The sequence below is a fragment of the Dendrobates tinctorius genome, unplaced genomic scaffold (genome assembly GCF_039654945.1).
Source record: "Dendrobates tinctorius isolate UK_male_01 unplaced genomic scaffold, ASM3965494v1 ptg000071l, whole genome shotgun sequence".
Taxonomy (NCBI): Eukaryota; Metazoa; Chordata; class Amphibia; order Anura; family Dendrobatidae; genus Dendrobates; species Dendrobates tinctorius.
Window position 1 is genome coordinate 2,755,284 of NW_027361739.1, and position 15,113 is coordinate 2,770,396.

The 15,113-nt window shown below is 47.8% G+C and overlaps 1 protein-coding gene across 1 annotated transcript in view; it reads left to right on the top strand.

Annotated features, from left to right (window-relative positions):
• The first annotated feature begins 13,386 nt into the window (after positions 1-13,386).
• MARCHF10 (membrane associated ring-CH-type finger 10) overlaps positions 13,387-15,113 on the top strand; it is a 225,118-nt gene continuing 223,391 nt past the window's right edge. The window contains exon 1 of the mRNA XM_073582331.1: positions 13,387-13,975. The gene's annotated coding sequence lies outside the window, so the exon portion shown is untranslated. The remainder of the gene's footprint in view (positions 13,976-15,113) is intronic.

Here is a 15,113-nt window from a genome sequence, read left to right on the forward strand (position 1 = left end):
TTTTCCTAATGGGATACAAAGTGGTGTCGCAGGGGGAAGATCTTTGCAGTCCAGGGGGGGTTTCTTTGCACCAGAACCCCTGCCTTAACATACTCTCTAATATCTCTGCTCGGGGCAATTGATTTGGCTAGGCTCAAGGGGTATTGCTTAAAACAAGGAGGATTGGTTCCTTCTTTCATTTTAATCATGACAGAGAGAATGGGCAGCAGACCCACATCAGTTTTTCCCCTTGCCCAAACAGTGTCTGGCACCTGTCCCATTTCCTCATCCTCAGGCATTTTGGTGTCAGGTGTTAGTTTCACCGCTTTTGTCATATACACCATTGCCGCAATCTTACACAAATGTTTATCTGAGAGGAGACTTGTGACTGTAATACCCTCAGGAGAGTACTGTATGATGGCCGGGATCGCACTCAGCACATCTGCTCCCAGTAAATTCATAGGGGTATTGTCACTAACAATAAGTTTTGTAAGTACCACAATTCCAGCACCTCACTGTTTCTATGTCCTTAGGTCCCTTATTACGTCTCCACTTTTTTCCTTGTGCTCCAGCATACATGACAGGTCGTCTTATTGTCCTTGTTTGCGCAACTTCTTTAGCTACCTTAAGGAGGTCTTTCTGATCTACATATCTCCATTCAGGTCTGGCTGTCTGTACTGCGTCTCGTAAGTCTTTGTTCATACCGTCAATGAATGCATTCACCAGTATTCTAACATCAAGTGGGTTTATGCAAATGTACCCCATGTCTGCCCATTTCAGCTGTAACCGTCCAAAGTACATCTCTACCCTCTCTCCTTTTTGCTGTGTCACATTAGTCAGGAGTACGGATTGCTCTGATTGAACCACTGTAGCCCATTGTCTTAGTGACTCACAGGACGTCTCCCCAGACCGTGCAGATTTATCATCCATGCCCCCAGCCTGATTCTTTGCCACATCTGTATGTGTCTTAATTATATGTCCAAGTGCGTCACCTGCCTTTAAACTCACCAACCTCTCTAGGTCTGCCCAGGTACACTTATATGTCTGCTGTATTTCCTTTATGTGTCTGTAAAACGGGAATGATTGGTCCTCAGGGTCAGGCAGCTGCTTCAACAAAGCTAGCTGGTCAGAGGGGCTCCAGGGATAATACACCTGCCTCTTTCTTATTCTAGTCGCCCTTCTAGGTCCTGATGGGGTTGGTCGTCTGATGTCTACTGTCAGCTTACTCCTCGAAGGTCAATGTCCCCACTACCCACTATCCACACTATTATGTCAGCTTCTTATAATCTTGTCTGGATAGGATTTAGTGCAATTCACTTAGGTCAGTAGCACAGGTCACACAAGTAGTTATTCAGTCTGGGTTTGTCTGAGTCTGATCACAGTGTTTACAAGTCCATCTGTTTTGTCAAATACACCTTCCATACTGCTGCACATTCATTCTCAAGCATGATTTATTCACTTGCTATTTTCTTCCCTTGTCTGTGCCTTTTTGTATATCCAAACATTCACACTCTGGTATTTTTGCCTTTTTCAATATTAGTCCCACTTGTTTTCACTGCTTCCTTTCTTCTCTGTCTTTTACAATTTGCATAGCTGTCTTGGATCCCATTGGGGGCACCGACTGTACACAGAAAAAGTTGCCATGGCCTCAACCTTTTTCTACCGACAGCTCACCATTATTCTGAAATGCCCGTCTAGTGTGCCTAACCATATCTACGGGTGGCCACACGTAACAAGTCAGAGCGAGCCTGCCAAGGTGTAGCGGGAAGGCTTCTTGCCTCTCACCCGGTAGACCTACAGGATGTAGCGGGAAGGCTCTCTGCCTCTCACCCATTAGATCAGCTGGCTAGAATAGGAACAGGCCTTCACCCTTCAAGCCCAGCTCCATGGATTGTTGTGGGAAGGCTACTTCAACTTTAGACAGCTCACCTTTATTCTGAAATGCCCCTCTAGTGTGCCTAACCATAGCTACGGGTGGCCACACGTAGCAAGTCAGAGCGAGCCTGCCAAGGTATATCCAGAAGGCTCCTTGCCTTCACCTCTCACCCACAACAATAAAACCCACTGACTAAAGTAAGAAGGCGCAGGTGTGATAGGCCTCTAACCTACTTTATCAGCCATACAGTCGGCTACCTCCTCTGTGGATCCACAGTCAGCTATGCATCAATCATTCGACTTGAAGCAGGTGAATCTTTTACCAATCATTCAATCACACTGAAGATCAAACAATCTTCCACAATTTTTCTTAAAATAAGCACCATATTTTACTTTACTTCTACAAAGAAACTCAAAATCACGGGATTTCACTGTAAGAGCAGATAACTGTATAATGAGATCAACTGAGTCTTGCCCTTTTTCTGGCCAAATGCATTCAGGAAACTTTACAATGTAATGCCACATATAACACGAGCTATATCATTACTCAATTCATTCAGTCTCAGATGTAGATTTGAAATATCTATAACGCATCTGTCCGGGATTCCACCACAACTAGAAAGGTAACAAATCTCTTGACACAAAAATGATGTGTGATGATTCATTCATACGTGCTCATTCAGGGATTTTTTTATACTCAATTACTCATCTCTCATCTTATTCAGAGGTTCTCATAGACATATATACAAGGATTCACACAGCCTGCCTATCTTGCACTTTGGATTTGATTGACACTTTAACCTACAGCAGTGTCCACTGACACTCCGAGAACACCAAAGCCAACTTCTTAAACAACAAGAAACATTGAAAACCAGAGCAACCAAAAACCACAGCCTTATACAAGTTTACTGCCAATCCAAAATAACCACTGCACAGTCTATCCCAGACTTTGTGCTACACAGTACACCAGTACACAACCAGTTAGTATATTAGTATATTACCAGAACAGATTGACAGATAATACAGATGACAATTATTATCTTATTACTCTATTATTCAACTCTCATACAGACATACTCACCACTCACTGGTGATGTGGGTTCTTTTGAACCGTGTTTGTACAGTCTTACCCAGAGATATGTAGACATCCTTAGAAAGGTTGCAGATGCAGAATCAATGAAAGAATAAATGTTCTCACCTGCAGCAGCCTGGATTCTGCATTTTCAACCTCCCAGGAAGCTCCCACATACGGATTCCGAATTGGCTGGTTTCCACGGTCCCCGTTGGGCGTCAAAAACTGTCGTAGCTGCTTTTGTTCTGACCAAGCGTCAGCTGTGCCAGATCACCAGTGAGTCCGAATTACCAGGTTTTTTCATCCTTTCTGTTGCAAGCGCTTGGAGACAAAGAGACTTCAACACACAAGCCGTGGTCAAATCACTCTATCTGACGTAATGAAAAACAAGGAATCTTTTTATACCATTTATACCAGCAATATGTGACTCTATGGAGCTCATTTGGCCCCCACCATCACCTCAGGGTCGTACCTTGTTTACAATGTACCCAGAACACGTTGAGAACACATATGATAACAAGTATAGTTTCCTTGAAGACAGAGACTAGTAGTCTACATAAGAATAACACATAGCAATAATAAGGCAAAAGGCAATTGAAGTCTTAAAGGCAATTAAAGATTAAAGGGATATAAAGGCAAACCATTAACTTTTCTATATCAGGAGAAAACACAAGATATCTGTAAGGTGGCCAGGGTGGTAGTCGTGCCAACGAGCTGTAGTGTTCCCACACCCTGGCACCCCCCCAGATGAAATGCAAAGTCCTTTCTGCTGCATGTGCAGCATGCGCCACAGCACACCTACAGGCTCTATCAGATTCCCCTCAGCTGTTGTCATGTCGGCTCCGCATCCATGTGTTCCACAAATCATTTCAGAGACAAGATCTTTTTTCAACAGCTTAACTTTACTAGACAGCACTATACCGTATTTTTTGGATTATTAGACACACCCCAAATTTTGAGGAGAAAAATAGGAATTTTTTTTAATAAAATGGTGGTGCTTCTTATAATCCATGCGTCTTGTTGCTTACCGGGGATGGTGGTTGCGGTGAAGTGGGGTCCCAGGGTTGCTGCTGGAGGAGGCAGGAGTTGGGTGATGCCGTAGGCCGCAGGCTGGGATAAGGGGGTATCCAGTGCTGCAGGTGTCCAGTGCTGCGGGTGTCCCTGGTGCTGAAATCTCATCTCCCGAGATCTTGATCCCGAGATCTCCATCTGCGCATGAACCTCCCCCAGCGCCCATTTTCCCAGAGTCCATTGCACAGGAAACCACGGAACTGCGCGTGGCTCTGGACTTTCACGAAATGTTGGCAGAGCCACCCCACAGCACCGGTCACCCCGGGCAGCAGAGCAGGACACCCCAGGCAGCAGCGCCTGACACCCCCGCCGCACCACCGGGCAACCCCTCATCCCAGCCTGCAGCAACGGTACTGGTAAGGTATATATGCAATATAAGACGCACCCCCATTTCCTCCCAGAATTTTTGGGAAAAAATCTCTTCTTGTAATGCGTACAATATGGTATTCATCACACGGGCAGCACAATTCACACAGAGCCATGTATTCTGCACTTTCCCTACCTTACGGGCAGACTATTCTTTCTGTAATCTCTCTTTTCTCCCGGCATTCACTGCCGCACCTCTAGTCACTCTGTTCTGTCCGTGCCCTCTTTTTCCCGGCAATCCCTGCCGCATCTCTAGACATTCCGTGTCCTATCTGTACCTTCCATGTCACCAGCTTCCTGTTAGCTCCTCATCCGGTTCCAGTTGGGAAAGGTGCCTGGAATGCCATCTCAGCAGCTCCTGCCCCAGTCGTACACCCCAGATCCTTCTTGGGGATGGTCCTGTTTAGCTGGTGCCTGACTGCACTATTCTGCACCTGGGGCCTCTTACTGCTGTCACAGCTTTCTTCCCATGGCTAGTAATCCGCTTTGACTCACTACTTCACTCCCCCTGCCCTGGGCAAGGCTGCCCAGGCTCTGGCTCTAATCACTAAGTATCCATCCTATACCTCCCTGCTCTGCTGCTCTGTGGCCCCTCCCATTTGCTTAACCCCCTATGCTGCTTGCATCTAGCTAACACCTCTATCTATTCTCTAATGTGCCCCCCCATTCTAACACTGCTGTTACTCTATGCTAACTTCTATCCCTAATCCTAAACATAGTACATGACATTACAGTACATAAATATTACATTTCACAATATTAAACAATGACCTGCTGCACGTAATCGTGTGAACAGATTCCAGGGGAGAGAAGGCACATGAGGGTCCATGCCACCTCCTTACATATCGTCCAAGTACACTACTACACACATGTAGAGAACATCCCAAAAGATGCCGTTCACCATTTCTTGAAAGACTGCAGGGGCATTACAGAGTCCAAACAGCGTAACACGATACTTGCAGTGGTCATCACGGGTATTAAATTAAAGGTCGTCTTCCATTCATCTCCCTGATGTATTCGGATCAGGTTGTATGCCTCCCGAAGGTTGAGTTTCATGAAGACTCTGAAACCTTTAAGGCGATCAAACAACTTAGAGATGAGACGCAGAAGATATTTATTTTTGATCGTTATTTGGTTAAGGCACCTATAGTCGATACAGGGTCGAATTGAACCATCCTTCTTCTTTATATAGAAGAATCCTGCTCCAGCCAGGAGGAAGATTTCCAAATAAATCCCCTTATTAGATGTTCTGTCCTTACTAATGAACCAGAATTCATGTAGCGTATACAGGCAGCTAAACCGCTATACCGGGGGTCCAATAAGAAGACTGTAGGTTGAATCTGTGCTTTATTGAACGTGATGGTATATTGGCACGGTGAAACTACAAGTAAACATATAATACAATCAATCAGTATGGGTACATAAAAATATATACATTATACAGATTACCTGTGCTAATAGCTAACCAGGGGAGAGCTAACTAAGGAAGGTGATCTAGGACAGGGTTAAATGAGGGAAGCGTGATTACGTACCGACGATGCTGACACAAGGGGAGTAGAGAATGACATGAAGCAGGCTTGGTAGAATATGGCTGACTGGATAGAAGAATGGAGCTGGAGTAGACCATGATGCCTTGCAAATTTACCCAGAATACAATGTGGATTGGGGGGAAAACAAAACGAAAGTGAAATAAAATAACACTGAAGTTATTACTTTGGCCACTAGATGGAGCCAAGAACACTAAACATTAACTATATAGAAATCTGAACATTCTATACATACAGCAATCATTGTATGTTATCAAATAGACAGTTAAATGTTTTGGATTATGTCAGAGACAGAACACTCCCCGTCTGACATCGAACGGATGTCACTGTTCTTGTTCTCCGAAGAAAACAATAGGACCAGCTCAGTCACTGGCCTGGAGAATGTCTTAGGTCCATCTCCTTTGGCCATCCTGAGTTCGACTTTGCGGACATTGCTATCTTTACTCGGGAATGTAGCAGTCACTAGACCAAGTGGCCACTGGTTTCAATGGGCTTGACCGTCTTTTACAAGGACGAGGTCACCAATCCTCAGATTAGTCCTGGTAGATTGCCACTTCCTCCGTGGCTGCAGGGTAGACAATTATTGTTTGCGCCACGTGTCCCAGAATGTATTGGCAAGACTTTGTACCTGCCTCCATTGGTGCTTGTAGAGGTCCTTAGCGTCGAATCCTCCCAGAGAGGCACTGGATAGTCCTGTTTTCTGGGTGAGCAGAGTAGCTGGAGTCTCTGTATGAAGTGTAGACAACCGAGGGTGGATTTCAGCACCTGAGTCCTCTCTCACTAGTTCAAAGGTGTCAGTGTACAGTAGTTTTGTTCCTGAGAGCCATGTTGTGCTCTCTACTCGACTTGCGTCAACTGCTCTAGTTGCATGTTCTGCAGGATTTTTGTCCTTGGGAATGTAATGCCACTGTTTTGGATGAACTGATCTCCTAATTCGTACCACTCTGTTGTTGACATAAACGTAGATTCGCCTGGTTTCATTGTGGATGTATCCCATGACTACTTTGCTATCTGAATAGAACTTGGCTTGTGTCAGGTCGATATCCATCTCAGATGCGATGAACTCTGCTAACTCGACGGCTAGGACTGCAGCACAAAGTTCTAACCTTGGTATGGTGTGCTCTGGTTGTGGAACTAGTTTGGCTTTCCCCATAACGAATCCAATGTGGCACTGACATTTGGAGTCCACAGTTTTGAGATAGGCAACAGCAGCAATTGCTTTGACAGAAGCATCTGCAAATGTCTTTGGCTCTGTATCTCTGTTGACGGCACAGGGGTGTTTGGCCTTGGTACATTCAGGTTGGAGAGGGCTGCTAGAGAGTTTTTCCATACTTCCCACTGAGATCTCTTATCAGGTGGCAGAGGTGCATCCCAATCAGAAGTCTCCTTAGTTAAGTCACTTAGTATGGCTTTGCCTTGTACAGTAACAGGAGCTGCAAAACCTAAGGGATCGTACAGGCTGTTGATGGTAGACAGGACATCTCTGCGTCTGAAAGGCTTTTCTTCCTGGCTGACCTGAAAGGTGAAAGTGTCTGACTGTAGATTCCAGAGAAGCCCGAGGCTGTGTTGCATTGGTGTGGGGTCTGACCCTAGGTCCAGGTCTCTGAGACCATTACACAAGTCTTGTGAAGGGAATGCTTTCATGGGTTCTTGACTGTTTGAGGATATTTTGTGGAGCCTGAGGTTGGAGCAAGCAAGCATCTCTCGGGCTCTCCTGAGAAGACTGATGGCAGTCTCATTTGAAGGCATGGCTTTCAGACAGTCATCAACATAAAAGTCTTTTTCTATGAATTGTCTGACATCTGATCCGTATTCTGTTTCTCCTTCTTGAGCTGACCTTTTGAGTCCATAGATGGCGACTGCAGGAGAAGGGCTATTGCCAAAGATATGCACTCTCATGCAGTACTCTGTGACCTCTTTAGTAGCATCATTGTCTCTGTACCAGAAGAATCTTAGGAAGTTCCTGTCTCTCTCTCTCACAAGGAAACAATGGAACATTTGCTGGATGTCAGCGATGAAGGCAATGGAATCCTTACGGAAGCACATAAGTACTCCCAATAGTTTGTTATTGAGGTCTGGTCCTGTCAGTAGAACATCATTCAGGGAGACAGGGGTGTACCTACCTCCCGTGCAGGCCCTTCATTGAACGGGGCCCCGGGGGAGAGGGGGCCCCTTCAGCCTCCAGCACCGCATGGCTAATTATTCAATTTTCAAATTAGCCATGTGTCACGGGGGCTTAGTTCAACTAAGGCTGAAATACCCGGGGCCCCTGTGGTGTCCCTTTTACTAGGGGAAACCCTGTCTGACCCTCAACCCAGGGTTTTTGGTGAAGGTGCAAATGCCTGAGCCTCCGACCTTTCCTTATCTCCTGCTCAGCCCTGCACTTAACCCTCCACCCTCCACCCAGTGAGGAGTCACACCACCAATGCTCCCACACAAATAATGACAGACAGGGAGAACTTAAACTGCACTGCGCCGCACACACACAGGAATAAACAGTAATGTGAACAGGGCACAACTAAACACAAATATGGGAAGGAGAAAGGATAACGACGGATCATACGACACCAGATATGAATCTCTCTCTCTTGAACACCTCCACTCCAGACCGGAACCACTTGGTATGAAACACAAGCTATAATCGGCGACGCCCATATGCCAGTATGACTATTTAAAGACCGTGGGCGTGACTAACCTTCCAACCTGGTCTCCAGCAGGATTAACCCCCGAGAGTCTGAAGATCAAACCGGCGCCACTGAGGCTATAGTGGCTGGAGGTGGAACTACCTCTGCCTGCCGGATGCTGTGGTGTGAACAGCGTCCGACATGACAGTACCCCGTCTTCTACGAGGGACCCCAGGGCCCTCAAGACTCATAGGACCCGGCTTGTCCGGATGACGACGGTGAAAAGAACTGACCAGCCGATCCGCATGTATGTCTGAGGCTGGAACCCAAGATCTCTCCTCTGGACCATACCCTCGCCAGTGCACCAAATACTGAAGAGTACGGCGTACTACTCGAGAGTCCACTACCTTGGCGACCTCGAACTCTAACTCGCCATCCACCATGACTGGAGGTGGCATCGGCGTCGTGTCCACCAAGCCTACCACCTTTTTCAATAAAGCCCTGTGAAAAACGTTATGTATTCTGTACACCGCAGGAAGATCCAACCGATAAGCCACTGGGTTAATGATGGCAGAAATCCTAAAAGGCCCAATAAACCTTGGACCCAGTTTTAAAGATGGGATTTTGAGTTTTATGTTCTTCGTAGCTAACCACACCCATTCACCCACACACAGGTCCGGACCTGGCACGCGTCTACTGTCAGCCACCCGTTTGTACCTGGCACTCATGCTCAACAAACGCTGTTTCACCCGCCTCCAGACTGACGACAATTGGGCTCCTAGCTGATCCTCCTCCGGGACACCCCCGGAGTCACCCTGACGTAAGGTACAAAACTGAGGATGTTGACCGTACACACAAAAGAATGGAGACTCTCCTGATGACTCTTGGCGGTGATTATTTAATGCGAATTCGGCCAGAGGAAGGAAAGTAGACCACTCCTCCTGGTTGTCGGACACAAAGCATCGTAAATACTGTTCTAGATTTTGGTTCATGCGCTCAGTTTGTCCATTAGACTGTGGATGAAACGCCGATGAATGTGACAACTTGATCCCCAACCTTGAGCAAAAAGCTTTCCAAAACCTCGCCACAAATTGCGTACCCCTATCAGATACTATGTCAGACGGTACTCCGTGGAGTCTGACCACCTCCTTCACAAATACCTGAGCCAACGTCTTAGCATTGGGCAAAGAGGACAACGCCACAAAATGCGCCATCTTTGAAAAACGGTCAACCACCACCAGGATGACCGTGTTCCCTGCCGAGGCTGGCAAGTCAGTGATAAAATCCATGGAGATTTCTGTCCATGGCCTATTGGGTACCCCCAGAGGCTGTAGCGTGCCAGCAGGACGGGTTCGGGGTGACTTAGCCCTAGCGCACGTGATGCAAGCTGCCACGTACGAGACCACGTCCTGCCGGATTTTGGGCCACCAGAAACGACGCGATACCAGCTCTAAGGTGCCCTTCACCCCTGGGTGACCAGCCAGTACCGAATCGTGGTGTTCCTTCAACACCTTAAGCCGAAGATGCATGGGGTACAAATGATTTGTTGGCGGGAAGTCCTGGTGGTACCTCCTCTTGGGCCTCGGCAATCTCCGCCTCTACCTCAGTCGTGAGAGCCGAGACCACTACCCCTTTCTGGAGGATGGGTACCGGCTCTTCCCGAGGTTCTCCCCCCGGAAAACACCTAGACAAAGCATCCGCCTTGGTGTTTTTAGCCCCGGGACGGTACGTCACAAGAAAATTGAAACGAGTAAAAAACAATGCCCAGCGAGCCTGCCTAGGAGACAGACGCTTGGCCGACTCCAGGTAGAGCAGATTCTTATGGTCGGTGATAACTGTGACCTGGTGAGCCGCCCCCTCCAAGAAGTGTCGCCATTCCTCAAAAGCCAGTTTGATGGCCAACAACTCCCTGTTGCCGATATCATAATTCCGTTCGGCCGGCGACAGCTTCTTGGAGAAGTAGGCGCATGGATGCATCTCGCTCAAGGACGAGCATGGAGACAGTACTGCCCCCACTCCCACCTCCGACGCATCAACCTCTACCACAAAAGGTTTAGACACGTCTGGTTGCACCAGAATGGGGGCTGAAGCAAAACTATTCTTCAGACGCTCAAATGCACGTATAGCCACCTCAGGCCAGTTCGCCAGATCGGCACCCTTTTTTGTCATGTCCGTGAGCGGTTTGGCGACAGTCGAAAAGTGTCTTATAAATTTCCTATAATAATTCGCAAACCCAAGGAACCGCTGGAGTGCTTTCAGACTCTCCGGCCTCTCCCATTGCAACACCGCTTGCACCTTAGCGGTGTCCATTTTAAAACCGGCTGCGGACACAATATATCCCAAAAAGGGCAACTCCTGGACAAAAAATAAACATTTTTCCAGCTTAGCATAGAGCTGGTTCTCCCGGAGCAACTGTAACACCTGCCTAACATGCTCCAAATGAGTGTCCCGATCGCTAGAATAAATGAGGATATCATCCAGGTATACAGTCACAAATCTCCCCAGGACATGAGCAAATACATCATTAATAAAATGTTGGAAAACGGCAGGCGCGGTGGTCAACCCAAACGGCATAACCAGACTCTCAAAATGACCCTCAGGAGTGTTAAACGCCGTCTTCCACTCATCCCCCTGACGGACCCTTATGAGGTTATACGCCCCCCTGAGGTCCAGCTTGGAAAACCATTTCGCCCCCGCTACCTGGTTGAACAAATCCGGGATCAACGGCATTGGGTAGGGATCACGGATAGTAATCTGGTTTAACTCTCGGAAATCCAGACACGGGCGTAACCCCCCATCTTTCTTCTTAATGAAGAAAAACCCCGCGGCTACAGGCGAGGACGAAGGCCGGATGTGACCTTTGCTCAGACTCTCCGCGATGTAGTCTTTCAGAGCTTGTCTCTCAGGACCAGAAATATTAAACATCCTGGCCTTAGGTAATTTGGCCCCGGGTTTTAACCTAATAGCACAGTCATAGGCTCTATGTGGAGGCAGTTCTGAGCAACCCTTCTCAGAGAAAACATCCGCGAAATCCTGCAAAGCCTCCGGCAGGCTGGGCGTCACGGCGGACACACATGTGGCCAAGCAATTGTCTTGGCAGAAACCACTCCATTGTACTATGTCCTGAGTTTTCCAATCAATTACCGGGTTGTGCCTGGACAGCCATGGAAAACCCAGGACCATTTGAGCTGGGAGATTACGGAGGACCCTACATGTAACCGACTCAGAATGTAGGACCCCAATGTGGAGTTTCACCTCTGCCACAAACTCAGTAATCTCCCCTTGAGGGAGGGGAACAGCATTAATGGTCACCACCTGTATGGGGTGAGGAAGTTTTTCGATCTTAAACCCGGCGGTGTGTGCAAACTCCTCATCTATGAGATTGGTGGCGGAACCGCTATCCACAAACACTGATATAGGTAGCTCTCTGCCGGCGATAATAACCTTGGCAGGGAGCATACATTGAGATACCATCATGGAGGATATGCATACGCTCAGTTGGGTCTCCTCCATACCCTCTGAGCTTAACAGTTTTCCGCCGGTGTGACCCTCTTAGGTAGTACCGGGCAAACGTTAACATAAAGACCTCCTTTACCACAGTAGAAACATGCTCCGGGCTTCCGGAATCCCGGAGCGCGAGGCTGAACCTGTGCCACGCCAGCAATCTGCATAGGTTCAGGGGACTCATCTACTTCAACCACACCTGCACCTCTGTTTTCCCCCAGAGGTAGCGTCTCCTGTGCCCCCTGACGAAAACGGCGATCAATACGTATCACCAAACTCATGGCAGACTCCAATGATGCCGGAGTCTCATACATCAGGAGGGCTTGTTTCACCCTCCCTGATACCCCATGAATAAACTGGCTCCGCAGTGCTGGGTCATTCCACTGTGTGTCTACAGCCCAGCGGCGAAATTCCGAACAATAGTCTTCTGCCAAGCGCTCCCCCTGGCGGAGGGCGTGGATTTTAGATTCCGCTAGAGCCAGTCGGTCAGGGTCATCGTAAATGAGCCCGAGGGCAGAAAAAACATTATCGACCGAATGAAATGTAGCAGAGTCAGCTGGTAAGGAAAATGCCCATGCTTGGGGGTCACCACTCAGTAATGACAACACCAGCCCTACTCGCTGGGCCTCATTACCTGAGGATATTGGCTGCATGCGGAAGTATAATTTGCAGGCCTCCCGAAATACGACAAATTTGCTGCGATCGCCTGAAAATCGTTCTGGCAGCGGAAACTTCGGCTCTGCACCGATACCTGCAGATGCCGTTTGCACCTTTGCTACTACCAGGCCCTGCTGCTGAACTGCCCCTTTCAACTCGGAGACCTGTATGGACAGCGCCGCCAACTGGCGGGTTATGGAATCTAATGGATCCATGGACTCCTGAAAAAATGTGGGCCGATTATAATGTCACGGGGGCTTAGTTCAACTAAGGCTGAAATACCCGGGGCCCCTGTGGTGTCCCTTTTACTAGGGGAAACCCTGTCTGACCCTCAACCCAGGGTTTTTGCTGAAGGTGCAAATGCCTGAGCCTCCGACCTTTCCTTATCTCCTGCTCAGCCCTGCACTTAACCCTCCACCCTCCACCCAGTGAGAAGTCACCACCAAAGCTCCCACACAAATAATGACAGACAGGGAGAACTTAAACTGCACTGCGCCGCACACACACAGGAATAAACAGTAATGTGAACAGGGCACAACTAAACACAAATATGGGAAGGAGAAAGGATAACGACGGATCATACGACACCAGATATGAATCTCTCTCTCTTGAACACCTCCACTCCAGACCGGAACCACTTGGTATGAAACACAAGCTATAATCGGCGACGCCCATATGCCAGTATGACTATTTAAAGACCGTGGGCGTGACTAACCTTCCAACCTGGTCTCCAGCAGGATTAACCCCCGAGAGTCTGAAGATCAAACCGGCGCCACTGAGGCTACAGTGGCTGGAGGTGGAACTACCTCTGCCTGCCGGATGCTGTGGTGTGAACAGCGTCCGACATGACACCATGTGGAGCGCCACGGAGTGGAGGTGCAAGAAGAGGAGAGACCTGGATTACTTGATTCCTTTCTGCCATCTGTACTCTTCCTGAGCAAGGAGGTAGCCCTGGTAACGAGGAGTCATGTGACCATCCACATCACACCAGGTCCTGTTCCTGCCATCGCACACAGCGAGGACGCGACTGCCTACTATCACTGCTGGGACTCTCTCCATGTGCCAGCTGTGTACACCGGTGCGCTGAAGCTCACGGGGAGCCCCTTCACGAGCAGTGTGGGAAAGTCCTCACTATTGCGTGAGTACCAGCGTCACTACAGGTCCTGCTCCAGCTTTCTCTCACAGCCAGCATTTGGCTCCATGCTGTGAACGCCGGGACTTCCTCTGCATGCACACTGCTGCCTGGAGATCAACGAATAGTTCTCCTTCAACCTGCAATGGTAACGCTCAGCACCTTTAACTCTTATTACCCTTTGGGAATTGCTACCGGCTGGGGCACTCTCCCTCAGACTCTGTGAAGTGACTTAATCCATTCACTTAAATGTGAGACATTTTTTATCATCGGACTATATACCTCTGGGACTAATTGGTACAATCTTTTGAGGGAAGTTTTATTGCTGGAAGCTTGTTCCCTGTCTGTTCCACTATTAACCTTTTGGTGTCCATCCAGTGTCTGCTTTTTCCTATAGGTGGTCTGCAGCACGTACTGGTCTAGCGCATCTTTCTTATTACTTAACCCCGTTTTTCCTTAGGTTCTTTTTTGCAGGCAACACTTGAGGAATATTATTCTTTTCTTAAGCTATCTTGGGTGTGTTGTCTGCATTTTATTGGGCATTGTGCAATAATTTATCTATGGTCTAAATATTAAATATATAATAATTGCTAAACTGATTTTTTACTCATGAGAGGCTAGTGTGCGCGAACCTAATCCAAATCTTTGCCTATATATATTACCTGGAGGCTGTCTTGGGCTATATATGTTATTTAGAGGCTATGCTGGGCTGTATATATTACCTGGAGGCTTTTTTGGTCTGTATATATTACTTGAAGGCTATGCTGGACTGTGTCTATTACATTAAAGCTATGCTGGACTGTATATATTACCTGGAGTGGAGGCTATGCTGGGCTGTATATATCACCTGAAGGCTATGGTGGGCTGTATATATCACCTGGAGGCTGTGCTGGGCTGTATATATTAACTGGAGGCTGTGCTGGGCTGTATATATTACCTGGAGTCTGTTCTGGACTGTATATATCACCTGGAGGCTATGCTGGGCTGTATATATCACTTGGAGTGGAGGCTATGCTGAGCTGTATATATTAACTGGAGGCTGCGCTGGGCTGGATATATTAACTGGAGGCTATGCTGGGCTGTATATATTACCTGGAGGCTTTTATGGTCTGTATATATTACCTGAAGGCTTTGCTGGGCTGTATATATCACCTGGAGGCTGTGCTGGGCTGTATATATTACCTGAATGCTTTGCTGGGCTGTATATATTAACTGGAGGCTGTGCTGGGCTGTATATATTACCTGGAGTCTGTGCTGGGCTGTATATATCACCTGGAAGCTATGCT